General features: G+C 43.4%; 1 long non-coding RNA gene across 1 annotated transcript; it reads right to left on the reverse strand.

Annotated features, from left to right (window-relative positions):
• Window positions 1–3,981: 3,981 nt before the first annotated feature.
• LOC142477449 (uncharacterized) lies at window positions 3,982–14,491 on the reverse strand. The gene is made up of 5 exons (XR_012792391.1): window positions 14,388–14,491; window positions 10,344–10,439; window positions 8,791–8,902; window positions 5,047–5,164; window positions 3,982–4,058 (listed from the first exon to the last, which is right to left on the reverse strand). It is a non-coding gene; the product is annotated as an uncharacterized LOC142477449 (long non-coding RNA).
• Window positions 14,492–15,185: the final 694 nt, after the last annotated feature.

The raw sequence follows: 15,185 nt of genomic DNA on the forward strand, positions 1-15,185 counted from the left end.
GGGGAAAGGGAAGATCTTGGCAATATTACAGAGAAAGAGGCAACACATTTTACCCATAGCCGTGCATGTGAATGGAGATGGAATTGAAGAGCCAAATGTTACTCCTATGCAACATGTTTGATGACAAGATAGATGGTAGTACTGTTTACTGTGATGGAGAAAGGGGATAATATGAGCCCAGTGTTAGACATTAAGTTTAAGGCAGTGGAGTGCCATCCATGAGCATATAGCCAGGAGACAACCCAAGAGTAGGGACTGGATTGCAGGAGTGAGAACAGGGGTGGATAGATTTGTGTGTGTATCATCCGCATAGAGATTATATCTAAGGCCAAAAGCATTGATGAAGTCACCAAATGATAGTATGTAGAGAGAAAGAGAGATCTCAGAACAGAGCCCTGATGTATACCCACAGACAGATCAATAGAAGACGAAGACATGTTAGCAACAGAGATGGAGAATGTGTGACAGGAAAGTTATGATGAAAACCAGGATAGAACTTTGTTACTGATACCAAGAGAGAGTTTAGAATATGAAGGAGGAGAGTGATTGAGAGCATCAAACGCAGCCGATAGATCAAGTAGGATTAGTAGGGAAAAACCTTGGGAATTAGCTTTAAGCACAGTCTGTAGAACGTGCTGTACGAAAGGCAGGTTGTAAAGGATCCAGGAGGGCATGTGATTTAAGAATGTTGACACTAGCAATTAGAAGGCAAACAGCATGAGGGATACAGAGCGGTAGTTAGTAAGGCACATAGGGTGTAGTTTGTTTCTGACAAAAGGGTGACCGCTACAGGCTTAAAGTAAGAGGGCAAAAATCCAGAGAATAGGGAGAAATTGAAGATGTGGGTGAGAGTGGGGACTAAGAGATGCAGTAAGGTGTGAGGGGATACGATCTAGAGGGCATGTGGTAGAGGGAGAATAGAAGATGATTAGCTTCCAGCTCTGTAAGAGAAGAAAAGGAGTCAAGTGCAGAAGGAGATTTGGGAAGAAGGAGAGAAGGGGGAAGGGACAGAAGGAATCTCCTTTTGGGTGGCATCCACCTTGCCTCTGAAGTAGTCAAATGCTTGAGGAGAAGTGAAGGAAGGATGGCAAGTGGGAGGAGAAGGTCAGTGGAGGGAGTCAAATACAGAGAAAAAAAACAGCGTAAATTAAATTTGAGTGTTGATGAGTGTGGAAAAAAGTAGTGTATTTAGCCCTAGAGAGCAGCTTTATACAGGACAGGAGACATTTTTACTGTAGAAAAATCAAACAAAGTGTGAGATTTCCTCCGTAGGTATTAAGAACAGCGAGTGGAAGTGTGATGAGTGTGTTTGGGAATTTAGCCAAAGGTGTGGGTTAGAGGGATGAGTGTGTCAGAGCCTATAGGGGGCATATAGATAGGAGGATAGCATTGTAAGAGTTAATAAGATTGTTAGTTTAAGCAGAAAGAAAGAGAGAGAAGAGAGAAGAGAGGTTAGAGTAGATGTCAGAGGAGAGTTTAATTAAGCAGAGGCAAATCAGTGGGACAGGTAAGATGCGGTGAGGGGAATGACTGATTGTGACTGATGAGAGCAGAAGAGGTTATGTACAACTAGAGCCTTGTTAGTAAGAGTGGACATTCCAGAGGGCACAGGAGAAGGGAAGAGAAAAGTAAGGAAAGGAATGTGGATTACATTAGATAGGTTAACACTCTTAGTAGGGAGGCCTGATGTGTATATGAGCCGGTCCAAGATTATAAGAGATATCCCCCAACATCAGCGAGCATAGAAGGAGACACAGAGATAGGTGTAGAGAGAGACAGAGATAGGGATATGTAGAGAGAGAAGGGCGTCAAGAGAATGAGACAGATAGGCGTAGAGAGAGGAGACATAGAGAGAGGGGGCTTTGAGAGGGGGGCGTAGAGAATGAGGGAAGGTGGAAGAGAATAGGATGTGCAGGAGTGCATTTCATTGAGCAGTGCAGAAATAGCTGCAATAGAGGTCTGTACAAATGGTGCTTTGTGTAGACACATGCAAAGGTAGGGGAAGGAAAGTGTATAGAACATGTGGATAAAAGCAGGAGTGTGGAAGTTAGAGAAATTAGAAAAGTTTTACAGAGGAGTGAGGAAACAGTAAACAGAAAGAACAAGAGAGAGGTTACATTGGGATGACGTGCTGTGGTAGAGAGAAATGCTAGGAGAGAGCCTCCAGATATTAGAGGACATGAATTGAGAGAGCAAATGTATAAATCAAAACCGGAGGGGGAGGTATAGCACGAAAGCTTGCACAGCAGTTGATGAAGATTATAGTCTTAAAGTTGCGTGTACCTGTCAGGGCACTCAAGAAGGTCAATGCTCACAAGTGCAGAGTTCATGAAGAAATGCTGAATCCAGTTCCCCTCCAATTTAATTTTAATATAACTTTTTCATTCTTCATTACTGCAAAAAGCAAACAAAACAAAACCACATTGCATTACTATTTTCAAAATGGATTGAATGACATATTCAACAGTAACTGTGTGATGCCAATATTGCCTTCTCACTCGTAGGCCAGTACGGTCAGGTACCCAGTACTGATAAAACAATAAGTGCCCGTACTAAGTACCAATATGAATTATAAGGAAATGTAAAATCTCCAGGTCTCTCTCCATCTCTGCAACAGATATATGGATAAGCCCATATTAAGGCATCACGTGACCGGAGCCGTCACTGACTGGGTATACGCAAAGATGCAGGGAGATGCAAAGAAAGGGAGGGAGAGAGACAGGGAGAAGATGGGAAACGGAGGGAGGCACGGATGGCAGGCCTCTCTCTTTCACTGGTGCATGCAAGGAGCTGGTCCCAACATCCACAAAGTGTGTGTGTATTATTGGTTGTGTTTTATGGCGGTAGGAGGATAGTGTGTATATTGTGTGTGTGTGGGAGTATTATATTGTGTGTAGGGTATTATAGTGTGTATATTATGTTGAGGTGCAGAGGAGAGTGTTAGATTGGGTATCTTGTGTTAGGGGGTATTGTGTATATTGTGTTTAAGACTATAATATTATTGGGGAGATTATTATTGAGGAGGTATTAAAGTGTGTATTGTGGGGAGTATTAGTGTATGTATTATTTGTGGGTGACAGATGCTGTGGGTAGGCCAAGAGTACGGGCCAGACTAAGGTGGAGACTTTCTGTACTCTGCATACAGGACTCTACATGCACTGCAGAGGTGAAATTCCCCCAACTCCAATTTGCTACACTCTCCAAGAGAGAATATTGTGATCAGAGGTGGAAGATGAGCAGGGTCACTGCCCAGGGAGTAGCCTGTCAGGGGGCATGGAAATCTCTTTTGGTGCGTATGTTGCCACGTGGCATTGATTGACCGGTCAATTAGCACTGCTTCCTATCACAGTGACATGATCCGGTGCTGTGATCGGTTGCAGCGCTGACCAAGGTGTGTTAGTGCAGCAATTTACAGGGAGGGAACAGAGGTTGTGGGTGACAGATGCTGGGGGTAGGCCAAGAGTACGGGCCAGAGCAAGGTGGAGATATTCTGTACTCTGCATGCCCATCCTGCATGCCCAGGACTCTGCATGCATGCCAGTGGCTGTGGGGTGTGTGTGTGTAGGTATGCCAAGTGTCAGTGTGCATAAGTAAGTGTGCTGTGTGTGTAAGTAAGTTTGCCTGTGTGGCAGGAGGTGTAGGGGGGTGGGGGGCGGGGGGCGGTTCAGCTGGAGGACTTTACCCAGCACAAAAGCACATAGATGCCTCTGATTATATCACCCCAAATGCTGATAATATCCTGCTGTAGATGCACTTTACAGAAGATGATACAGATGTCATCAGTGTTTGGTGGGTTCATTAAATCAATCCATCATATAATAGCCACACTATGCATATGATGTACTGAATCAGTAACACCAATCACAGGAAGACATCTCCATGGTAGGGGTAGTGTTGAAGTTAACAAAATATGTCCAGCACTGTGGTGTGGAGCCCATACATAATAATTGTGCACATTACCAGAACAACATATTGTCAACTGCATGATCATTTTGCTGCTTGTAGTGTATACTCTTGTCCTGTGCAGTGTTGTAGTAGATCCGTCTCTTCGGTGTTCACTGCAATAAAAGTAAGACATTGCATTAATATTACAGAAGTTTGGGGGCTGAAATCCCACTATGCTAATGACAGTTTCCCTTTGCATAAGATTCTTGTGATTATATCTCAATGATGATCAATAACAACTACATCATAACACAGCTGCTCTATACAGAATATGTATTTGCCATCAATGGTCATGGAGGCAATATGTCACACAATGTACATATATAGCAAGGATTATTTCTTCCTCTGGTGTATTATGATGGGAGGGTGAGATTCTGCATTATCAGCATCAGTAAATCTGTAGGAAACTGAGTGATATTCTATTTTTTAATGCAATATTAGGGTAAAATAAAGCTTGCTGTATCTATAGCCATGCTCTACCCATGATGTGCTGAATCAATGACTGCAGAGCGATTTAGAGTGGTAAACATGACTTGAACTCATCTCTGAATAGAGGGTAGCACAGTAGTGCAGAGTAGAAGGTGAATGTATCTCAAATGGAAACCCTTAGCAGCTGTGTGGGGAGTAGACAGTACAGACTGACCAAGTAAATAGTAAAAAGTAGTAACTTCAACATTACTTGGTTTTGTTCTCCACTCCTGTTTTTCTGTTCTTTAAATCACTAATACTGATGCCATATGTAACCTGTACTGAGAGTTATATACTCTACTGGCCTAGATCAAATTAAATGATGCAAACAGGATCCCTCCCACTCAAGATTCATATGATTGCACCACCTCAACCTTTCATAGCAATAACATAGAACTGCAGCAGTGCGCTACTGCACATGTTCTTGTTATGAATGGTAGTAGATGTGGTCCTTGGGTCAGTACTTCATACTGTAGCCACACTCTATTCATGATGTATTGAATCAACAAAAATCTGCATGGTACAGATCACAGGAAGGGGTGGAGTAGAGGTGAATATGTCCAATGCGAAACCCTTAGCAGCCGGATTTTTTGGAGTCAATAAAACGACAAATACTAAATGAGAAATATACACATTGCTTATCTGTCTCTGTGTAGTCATTTTCCTCCTCTTCAACTGTCCTTCAATTTTCTATTTTGCAAGAAAATGAACACATGGCTTCAATATTCACTTCTGTTCTGCAGTCTTTCCTCTTGAAATAAAAAAGTTAAGCATTGCATTATTATTATTATAATTATTATTGACGATACATACAATGAACCTTGCTCCAAACCATGTGATACAAAGCAAATCCACCTCCCTCCCACAGCTGTGCTCCTTCTAGAGCTTCTACCACACAAGTTATTCATGTCAGTGAAACTGTACTGCAGTCCCGGTCTGCACACAATCTACTGAATCAATGACATCACACTGTGTCACACAATGTCATGCTAACGACAGGAAACAATCTTTGTATATATCTTTGTATATATAATAATAATAATAATAATAATAATAAAAAAAATAAGACAGGACAGACACTCCTACATTGCAATCAATAGAAAATAACTGGGACAGGCACTTCAAGGATGCATACGGTCCCGGATAAACTGTAGCTACCTATACACGTGTGCCTTGTCTCTAGACTCTGCATATATCTCTATTTATATACCACCCATTGTGTACTCAGCGCTTTACAAGAGAGACCAAAAAGTACAGGAAATTATTATACAATAAGTTCAACAAACAAAAACAGACAATAGGAAAGTAAATCCCTGTCCTGGGTAGTTTACAATCTAAGAGAAATGTAAGGAGACTTACAGAGAGACAACAGGTGGGGGAACAAGTGCAGTAGATGACAATGCTTGTCCTTAATGGTGGGTACTTGTAGTATAAAGCACTTCTTGGGAACAATAGTTAGTGACTGAATGAGTGACAGTAGCAACGAGTAAAAGCTATTGAAATGCTTCATTTAAGTTGTGAATTTTAAGGTTGATCTTAAATGTGGGTGGAAGAGGGTATGTTGGCATATACTGAGTGTGTGTGAGTTTCACAGGTAAATTGATGGGAAAGGGTTTCAGGCAAGAGAGCGAGTGCGCAGTAGAGGTGTAAGAAGTATAATGGAGACAGCTATTAGTAGAGCTTAGGAGACGAGGAAGGGCATAACGAGACCAAAGATGATATGTAGGAAGGAGCAGATGAATAGAGAATAGTGTTGGACTGGGTCCTCAACTATAAAAAAATGGGTAACGGGTACCCGGCCAAAATGAAAGGTTCTACCCGGTCGGGTACACGGTTTGGCACTTACCTTCCGGGTGGCGGTGACATCTAGGATCAGCAGCAGTCCTGTGACGGTGGCAGCATCTGTGGTGTCTTCAGCCGGCGGGGGAGCTGCAGGCTCACAGACACAGCTTACCTGCTTCGGTGCTGTGGAAGTGATTCCTGCAGCTCCCCCCGCCAGGTGAAGACACCTCTGATGCTGCCAACATCAGAGGACTGCTGCTGCTGATCCTAGATGTCTTAGGAAAGGTAAGTATAAAAGATTATTTCCAGCTGCCCTGACATTACCCGACGCCGGGTATTACCCGGCCAAGTCCACTTCTCAGTGGCCGGTTTCGAGTAATGTCCGGGTAGCTGGAAATGTGTCGGGTAACGCCGGGTACTCGGTACACCACTAATAGAGAACCTTAACAAAAAGGTAAGGAGGAGAACTTTGTAGGTGATCTGAAACTTGATGGGAAGCAAGGAGAGGGATTTAAGGAGGAGGAGGAGATGAGCAGATACTGTTGTGGGAGAAAGGGAAATTATTCAAGCAGCAGAGTTTTGGATAGATTGCAAATGAGAAAGTTGTGAAGCAGGGAGCCCTGTTAGCAGTATGTTAACCCATACGATAAGGGCATGCATTGGCGTTTTAGCAGTAGATTGACAGAGAAAAGGGCAAATCTTGGAAATATTACAGAGAAAGAATCGACAAACTTTAGCCAGTGTCGTGAATGAAGATGGAAAGGGAAGAGTCAAATGTTACTCCTAGGCAATGTGCTTTCATGACAGGATGATGGTAGTACTGTTTACTGCGATGGAGAAAGGTGATATTAGGCCAGATTTAGGGGGAAATATGAGGAGCTCAGTTTTAGACATTAGGTTTAAGGCAGAAGAGTGTCATCCATGGAGGATATAGCCAGGAGGCGACCCGAAACTAGGAACTAAATTGCAGGAGTGACGGTAGGGTGGATAGGTGTGTGTATCATCTGCATAGAGATGATATCAAGGGCCAAAATAGTTGATAAGGTCAACTAGTGATAGTATGTAGTGAGAGAGGTCCCAGAACAGAGTCCTGAGGTATACCAACAGACAAAACAACAGGAGACAAAGACACGTTAGCAACAGAGATGGAGAATGTGTGATGGAGAAGTATGATGAAAACCAGGATATAAGTTTGCTGCGGATACGAAGAAAGAGTTTAGAATATGAATGAGAAGAGTGATTGACAGTATCAAAAGCAGAAGAGAGATCAAGCAGGATTAGTAAGTAAAATGGACCTTGGGAATTTTCTTTATGTACATAATTGGTTACATTGGGAAAGGCAGATTGTGAAGGGCCCAGAGGAGCATGTGATTTAAGAATGTTGATCAAACGGGAGATCACAAGACGTTCTAGCAATTAGGAGGCAAATGGTAGGACGGATACAGGGCGATAGTTAGAAATTCACACAAGGTCAAGGTTATTTTTGAGAATAGGGGTGACCACTGCATGCTTAAAAGGAAGAGTTGAAAGAGCCAAAGGATATGGAGGAATTGAAGATGTGGGTGAGAGTGAGAATATAGGATTGAGAGGGCATGTGGTAGAGGGAGAAGAGAAGATCAGGTTCCAGCTTTGTGACAGGAGAAAAGGAGTCAAGAGTGCAATGAGATCTAGATAGAAAAAGAGAGAGGGGGAAGGGAGAGAACGAATCTACTTGTGGATGGCATCCACCTTGCCTCAAGTGAGCAAAGGCTTGAGGAGAAATAAAGGATGGATGTTAAGTGGGAGGAGAAAGTCAGTGGTGGGACTCAAATACATAGAAGACAGTGTGAATGAAATTGGAGTGTTGATGAGTGAGGAAAAAGTAGTGTTTGACCTTAAAAAAAGGAGCAGAGTTTTACAGAACAGGACAAAGGTTTAGTGTAGAAAATCAGACTGTGAGATTTCCTCCATAGGTGTTAAGAGCAGCAGTGTGATGTGATGAAGTGTGATGAGAGCGTGCTTGTGAATTAAACCAATGCATGGGTTAGGCTGCGTCTATAGTAAGCACGCAACAGATGGCAAAGTTAGCGCATGCCTGTCGCTCCAGCAATCCCTGCACTGAGGTCCGAGGCGACGGGGAGGCCCTGCATCGCTCGCACGCACTGTGGACAACCAAGCGTGTGCCCATGATAATCACGGCCTTAGAGGGATGAGTGTGTCAGAGCCTAGAAGGGGCATATAGATGATGGAGGAGGAGGGAGGAGGAGATGATAGCATTGTAAGAGTTAACAAGATAGCTAGTTTAAGAAGAAAGTGAGGAGAGGTTAGAGATAAGGGTAGATGTCAGAGGAGAGAGTTCAATTAAGCTGAGGTATCGAGTAGGACAGGGGTGAGGGGAATGAGAAGTGGTGGATGATGAGAGCAGAAGAGGTCATGTACAAATAGACCATGTTAGTCGTAGAGCAGACATTCCAGAGGGCACGTGAGAAGGGAAGAGTAAAGTGAGACAAGGAATGTGGATTACATTAGATGGGTTAATACGCTTAGCAGGGAGGTGGAGAGAGAGGCAAGAGGCAGAGGGTGGTGTAGGGGTAGAGGAAGAGATGTTGCATGTACCTTGTCAGAACATTAAAGAACGTCAATTCACACTGGTGCAGAGTTGATGATGAAATGCTGAATCCAGTTCACGTCCAATTCAATTTTAACAGAACTTTTTCATTCTTCATTACTGCAAAAAAAAATTAAAAAACAATGCATTACTATTTTCAAAATGGATTGAATTCCCCCACCAATGACTATGTGTTACCAATATATCCCTCTCAGTCCCACTGCAGCACATACTGTACCAGTGTGAAAGTAAGAAGGTACACAGTACCGGTAAAACAATACGTGCCGGTACTATGCACCATATGAATTATAAGGGGATGTAAATCTCCCAGTCTCTCTCCATATCCGCAACAGAGCGGGCTCCGGTCAGTGGCATGGATGCCCATATATGGGTATGCTCATATTTGGGCATCCCATGTCACTGACCGGAGCCGGCTCTGAGTATAGGGATATATGCGGAGACGCACAGGTGCAAGGAAATGGGAGGAGGCACGGTGAGAAACAGGGAGAGACCACAGGAAGATAGAGGGCAACAACTTCCACAAGGTACTTGTATGGGTATAATTGTTTGTATTTTGTGCAGAGGGGGTAATTTCAGATAAAATACAATTCTCCACCCTCTACGAAACAATTCCACTTTGTTCAGTAAGCCAGAAAGTCTTGGTCCCATGTGGACTGAATTTAATGCAAATAAGGTCCTTAATACACAAGTAAAGAATAAAGTTACTTATTCTCTACTGTAAGAAGTGCCACATTGCCCACTATTTGGGTCCTGTGCCCAGATTGTGACCATGCATGGCAGAGGTGAGATTCCCCCAACTCCAATTTGCTACACTCTCCAAGAGAGATAATTGTGATCAGAGGTGGAACTAGGGGAGGGTGTGAGCAGGGTCACTGCCCAGGGAGTAACCTGACTGGGGGCACGGAAATCTCATTTAGTGCATATGTTGCGGCACTGCATTGATTGACCGGTCAATCTGCACTGCTGCCTGTCACAGTGACATCCTGATCGGGCACTGTGATCAGCTATAGCACTGACCCAGGTGAGATAGTTCAGCACTTTACAAGGAGGGAACAGATGTTGTGGGTGACAGATGCTGGAGGTAGGCCAAGACTGTTGGCCAGAGTAACGTGGAGACTTACTGCACTCTGCATGCCCATCCTCTCCCTGACATCAGGGGAAGGAAGTGGCCCTGGGGTGTGTGTAGGTATGCCAGATGTCAGTGTATGCATAAGTAAGTATGCCTGTGTAGTGGGAGGTGTAGGGGCGTTAAGCTGGAGGACTTAAAACAGGCACAAAAGCACATAGATACCTCTGATTATACCGCACCAAATGCTGATAATATCATGCTGTAGCTGCACTTTACAGAAGATGATGCAGATGTCATCATTGGTTGGTGGGTTCATTAAATCAATCCATCATATCATAACCACACTGTGCATATGATGTACTGAATCAGTAACACCAGGAAGACATCTCCATGTTAGGAGTAGAGTTGAAGTTAACAGAATATGTCCAGCACTGTGGTGTGTAGCCCATAAATAATAATTGTGCACATTACCAGAACAACATACTGTCAACTGCAAGATCATTTTGCTGCTTGTAGCGTATGCTCATCCTGTACAGTGTTGTAGTAGATCCGTCTCTTCAGTGTTCACTGCAACAAAAGTAAGACATTGCATTAATATTACAGACGTTTGGGGGCTGAAATCTCACTTCGCTGCGGACAATTTCCCTTTGCATAAGATTCTTGTGATTATGTCAATGATGATCAATAACTGCATCATAACACAGCCGCTCTATACAGAAGATGTACTTGCTCTCATTGGTCATTGAGGTAATACGTCACACAATGTACAGATATAGCAAGGATTATTTCTCCCACTTGTGCATTATGGCATTATGATGGGAAATGTTGTGAGATTCTGCATTATCAGCATCACTGAATCTTTTGGAAATTAAGTGATATTCTATGTTTTAATGCAATATTATGGGTGATCAGCCGGTAAAATAATAATAGCTTGCTGTATCTGTAGCCATGCTCTACCCATGATGTGCTGAACCAATGACTGCAGAGAGATTCAGAGTGCTAAACATGACTGGAACGCATCTCTGAATAATGGGCAGCAAAGCAGTGCAGAATAGGAGGTGAAAGTATTTAAAATGGAAGATCCTTAGCAGCTGTGTGGAGAGTAGACAGTACAGACTGACCAAGTAAATGGTAAAAGGAGTAACTTCAACATTACGTGGCTTTGTTCTCCACATTGAAGCTTTCCTCCTCTTTAAATCACTAATACTGATGCCATGTGTAACCTGTACTGAGAGTTATATAATCTACTGGCCTAGATGAAACCATATGATGCAAACAGGATCCATCCCACTCCAGATTCATAGAATTGAACCACCTCAACCTTTCATAACAATCACATAGAACTGCAGCTGTGCGCTACTGCACATGTTCTTGTTATGAATGGTAGTAGATGTGGTCCTTGGGTCTTTACTTCATACTGTAGCCACACTCTACTCATGATGTATTGAATCAACGAAAACTTGCATGGTTCAGATCACAGGAAGGGGTAGAGTAGAGATGAAAATATTCAATGTGAAACCCGTAGCAGCCCCGCAGGTTGTAAAGGATCCAGGAGGGAATGTGATTTAAGAATGTTGACATTCTAGCAATTAGGAGACAAACAGCAGGAGGGATACAGGGCGGTAGTTAGTAAGGCACATAGGGTGTAGGTTGTTTCTGAGAAAAGGGTGACCACTACAGGCTTAAAGTAAGAGGGTAAAGAGCCAGAGAATAGGGAGGAATTGAAGATGTGGGTGAGAGTGGGGACTAAGAGATGCAGTAAGGTGTGAGGGGATACGATCTAGAGGGCATGTGGTAGAGGGAGAAGAGAAGATGATTTGCTTCCAGCTCTGTAAGAGAAGAAAAAGAGTCAAATGCAGAAGGAGAATTAGGTAGAAGGAGAGAAGGGGGAAGGGACAGAAGGAATCTCCTTGTGGGTGGCATCCACCTTGCCTCTGAAGTAGTCAAATGCTTGAGGAGAAGTGAAGGAAGGATGGCAAGTGTGAGGAGAAGGTTAGTGGAGGGAGTCAAATACAGGGAAAAAAAGACAGCGTAAATTAAATTTGAGTGTTGATGAATGTGAAAAAAAAAGTAGTGTGGTTTGGCCCCAGAGAGCAGCTTTATACAGGACTGGAGACATTTTTACTGTAGAAAAATCAAATATCAATTGTGTGATTTCCTTCATAGGCATTAAGAACAGCGAGTGGAAGTGTGATGAACATGTTTGGGAATTTAGCCAAGGGTGTGGGCTAGAGGGACAAGTGTGTCAGAGCCTAGAGGGGGCATATAGATAGGAGGATAGCATTGTAAGAGTTAATAAGATTGTTAGTTTAAGCGGAAAGAGAGAGAGAGCAGAGAGGTTAGAGTAGATGTCAGAGGAGAGTTTAATTAAGCAGAGGCAAATCAGTGGGACAGGTAAGATGGGGTGAGGGGAATGACTGATTGTGAATGATGAGAGCAGAAGAGGTCATGTACAACTAGAGCCTTGTTAGTCAGAGAACGGACATTCCAGATGGCATAGGAGAAGGGAAGAGAAAAGTAAGGAAAGGAATGTGGATTACATTAGATAGGTTAACACTCTTAGCAGGGAGGCAGAGGCAGGGAGGCCCGATGTGTATATGAGCAGGTTCAAGATTATAAGAGATATCCCACACATCAGCAAACATAGAAGGAGACACAGAGATAGGTGTAGAGAGAGACAGAGATAGCTCTATGTAGAGAGAGAGAGGGACGTAGAGAGAATGAGACAGATAGGCGCAGAGAGAGGGGGCGCAGAGAGAGGAGGCGCCAAAAGAGGGGGCGCAGAGAGAGGGGGCACAGAGAATAGGATATTAAAGAGTGCTTTTCATTGAGCAGTGCAGAAATAGCTGCAATAGAGGTCTGTACAAATGGTGCAGTGTGTAGACACATGCAAAGGTAGGGGAAGGAAAGAGGAGAACATGTGGATAAAAGCAGGAGTGTGGAAGTTAGAGAAATTAGAAAAGTTTAACAGAGGAGTGAGGAAACAGCCAGCAGAAAGAACAAGAGAGAGGTTACATTGGGATGACGTTCTGTGGTAAAGAGAAAATGCTAGGAGAGAGCTTTCAAATATTAGAGGACATGAATTGAGGGAGCAAATGTATAAATCAAAACCTGAGGGGGAGGTATAGCACGAAAGCTTGCACAGCAGATTATAGTCTTAATGTTGCGTGTACCTGTCAGGGTATTCAAGAAGTTAAATTCTCACAAGTGCAGAGTTCATGATGAAATGCTGAATCTAGTCCCCCTCCAATTTAATTTTAATATAACTTTTCCATTCTTCATTACTGCAAAAAGCAAACAAAACAAAACCACATTGCATTACTATTTTCAAAATGGATTGAATGGCATATTCAACAGTGACTGTGTGATGCCAATATTCCCCACTCACTCGTAGTGAAGCACATATTGTACTAGTGTTGAAAGTAGGCCGGTAGAGTCAGGTACGCAGTACTGATAAAACAATAAGTGCCCGTCGTAAGTACCAGCTCCGCAACAGTGCGGGCATCACATTAGTGACGTGGATGAACATATATGGATAAGCCCATATTAAGGCATCACGTGACCAGAGCCGTCACTGACTGGGTATACGTAAAGACGCAGGGAGATGCAAGGAAAGGGAGGGAGAGAGACAGGGAGAAGATGTGAAACGGAGGAAGGCACGGATGGAGGGAGTTCTTCCGAGCTTCTGCGGGCCTCTCTCTTTCACTGGTGCATGCCGGGAGCTGGTCCCAACATCCACAAAGTGTGTGTGTATTATTGGTTGTATTTTATGGGGGTAGGAGGGTAGTGTGTATATTGTGTGTGTGGGAGTATTATATTGTGTGTAGAGGTGCAGAGGAGAGTACTAGATTGTGTATCTTGTGTAAGGGTGTTGTGTATATTGTGTTTGGAGCTATAATATTATTGGGGAGATTAGTATTGAGGAGGTATTATAGTGTGTATTGTGGGGAGTATTAGTGTGTGTATTGTTTGTGGGTGACAGATGCTGGGGGTATGCAGCAATCCCTGCACTGAGGTCCGAGGCGGCTCTGCATCGCTCGCACGCACTGTGGATGACCAAGCATGTGCCCATGATAATCATGGCCTTACAGGGATGAGTGTGTCAGAGCCTAGAAGGGGCATATATATGATGGAGGAGGGAGGAGGAGGAGGGAGGAGGAGGAGATGATAGCATTGTAAAAGTTAACAAGATAGTTAGTTTAAGCAGAAAGTGAGGAGAGGTTAGAGATAAGGGTAGATGTCAGAGGAGAGAGTTCAATTAAGCTGAGGTATCGAGTAGGACAGGGGTGAGGGGAATGAGAGGTGGTGGATGATGAGAGCAGAAGAGGTCATGTACAAATAGACCTTGTTAGTCAGAGAGCAGTCATTCCAGAGGGCACGTGAGAAGTGAAGAGTAAAGTGAGACATGGAATGTGGATTACATTAGATGGGTTAATACGCTTAGCAGGGAGGTGGAGAGAGAGAGGCAAGAGGCAGAGAGTGGTGCAGGGGTTGAGGAAGAGATGTTGCATGTACCTTATCAGAACATTAAAGAACATCAATTCACACTGGTGCAGAGTTGATGATGAATCCAGTTCACCTCCAATTCAATTTTAACAGAAATGTTTCATTCTTCATTACTGAAAAAAAAGAAAAGTAAAAAACATTTCATTACTATTTTCAAAATGGATTGAATTCCCCCAACAATGACTATGTGTTACCAATATATCCCTCTCAGTCCCACTGCAGCATATACTGTACCAGTGTGAAAGTAGGAAGGTACACAGTACCGGTAAAACAATACGTGCCGGTACTATGCACCATATGAATTATAAGGGGATGTAAATCTCCCAGTCTCTCTCCATATCCGCAACAGAGCGGGCTCCGGTCAGTGGCATGGATGCCCATATATGGGTATGCTCATATTTGGGCATCCCATGTCACTGACCGGAGCCGGCTCTGAGTATAGGGATATATGCGGAGACGCAGAGGTGCAAGGAAATGGGAGGAGGCACGGTGAGAAACAGGGAGAGACCACAGGAAGATAGAGGGCAACAACTTCCACAAGGTACTTGTATGGGTATAATTGTTTGTATTTTGTGCAGAGGGGGTAATTTCAGATAAAATACAATTCTCCACCCTCTACGAAACAATTCCACTTTGTTCAGTAAGCCAGAAAGTCTTGGTCCCATGTGGACTGAATTTAATGCAAATAAGGTCCTTAATACACAAGTAAAGAATAAAGTTACTTATTCTCTACTGTAAGAAGTGCCACATTGCCCACTATTTGGGTCCTGTGCCCAGATTGTGACCATGCATGGCAGAGGTGAGATT

The sequence above is a fragment of the Ascaphus truei genome, unplaced genomic scaffold, assembly GCF_040206685.1.
Source record: "Ascaphus truei isolate aAscTru1 unplaced genomic scaffold, aAscTru1.hap1 HAP1_SCAFFOLD_2109, whole genome shotgun sequence".
Classification (NCBI taxonomy): domain Eukaryota; kingdom Metazoa; phylum Chordata; class Amphibia; order Anura; family Ascaphidae; genus Ascaphus; species Ascaphus truei.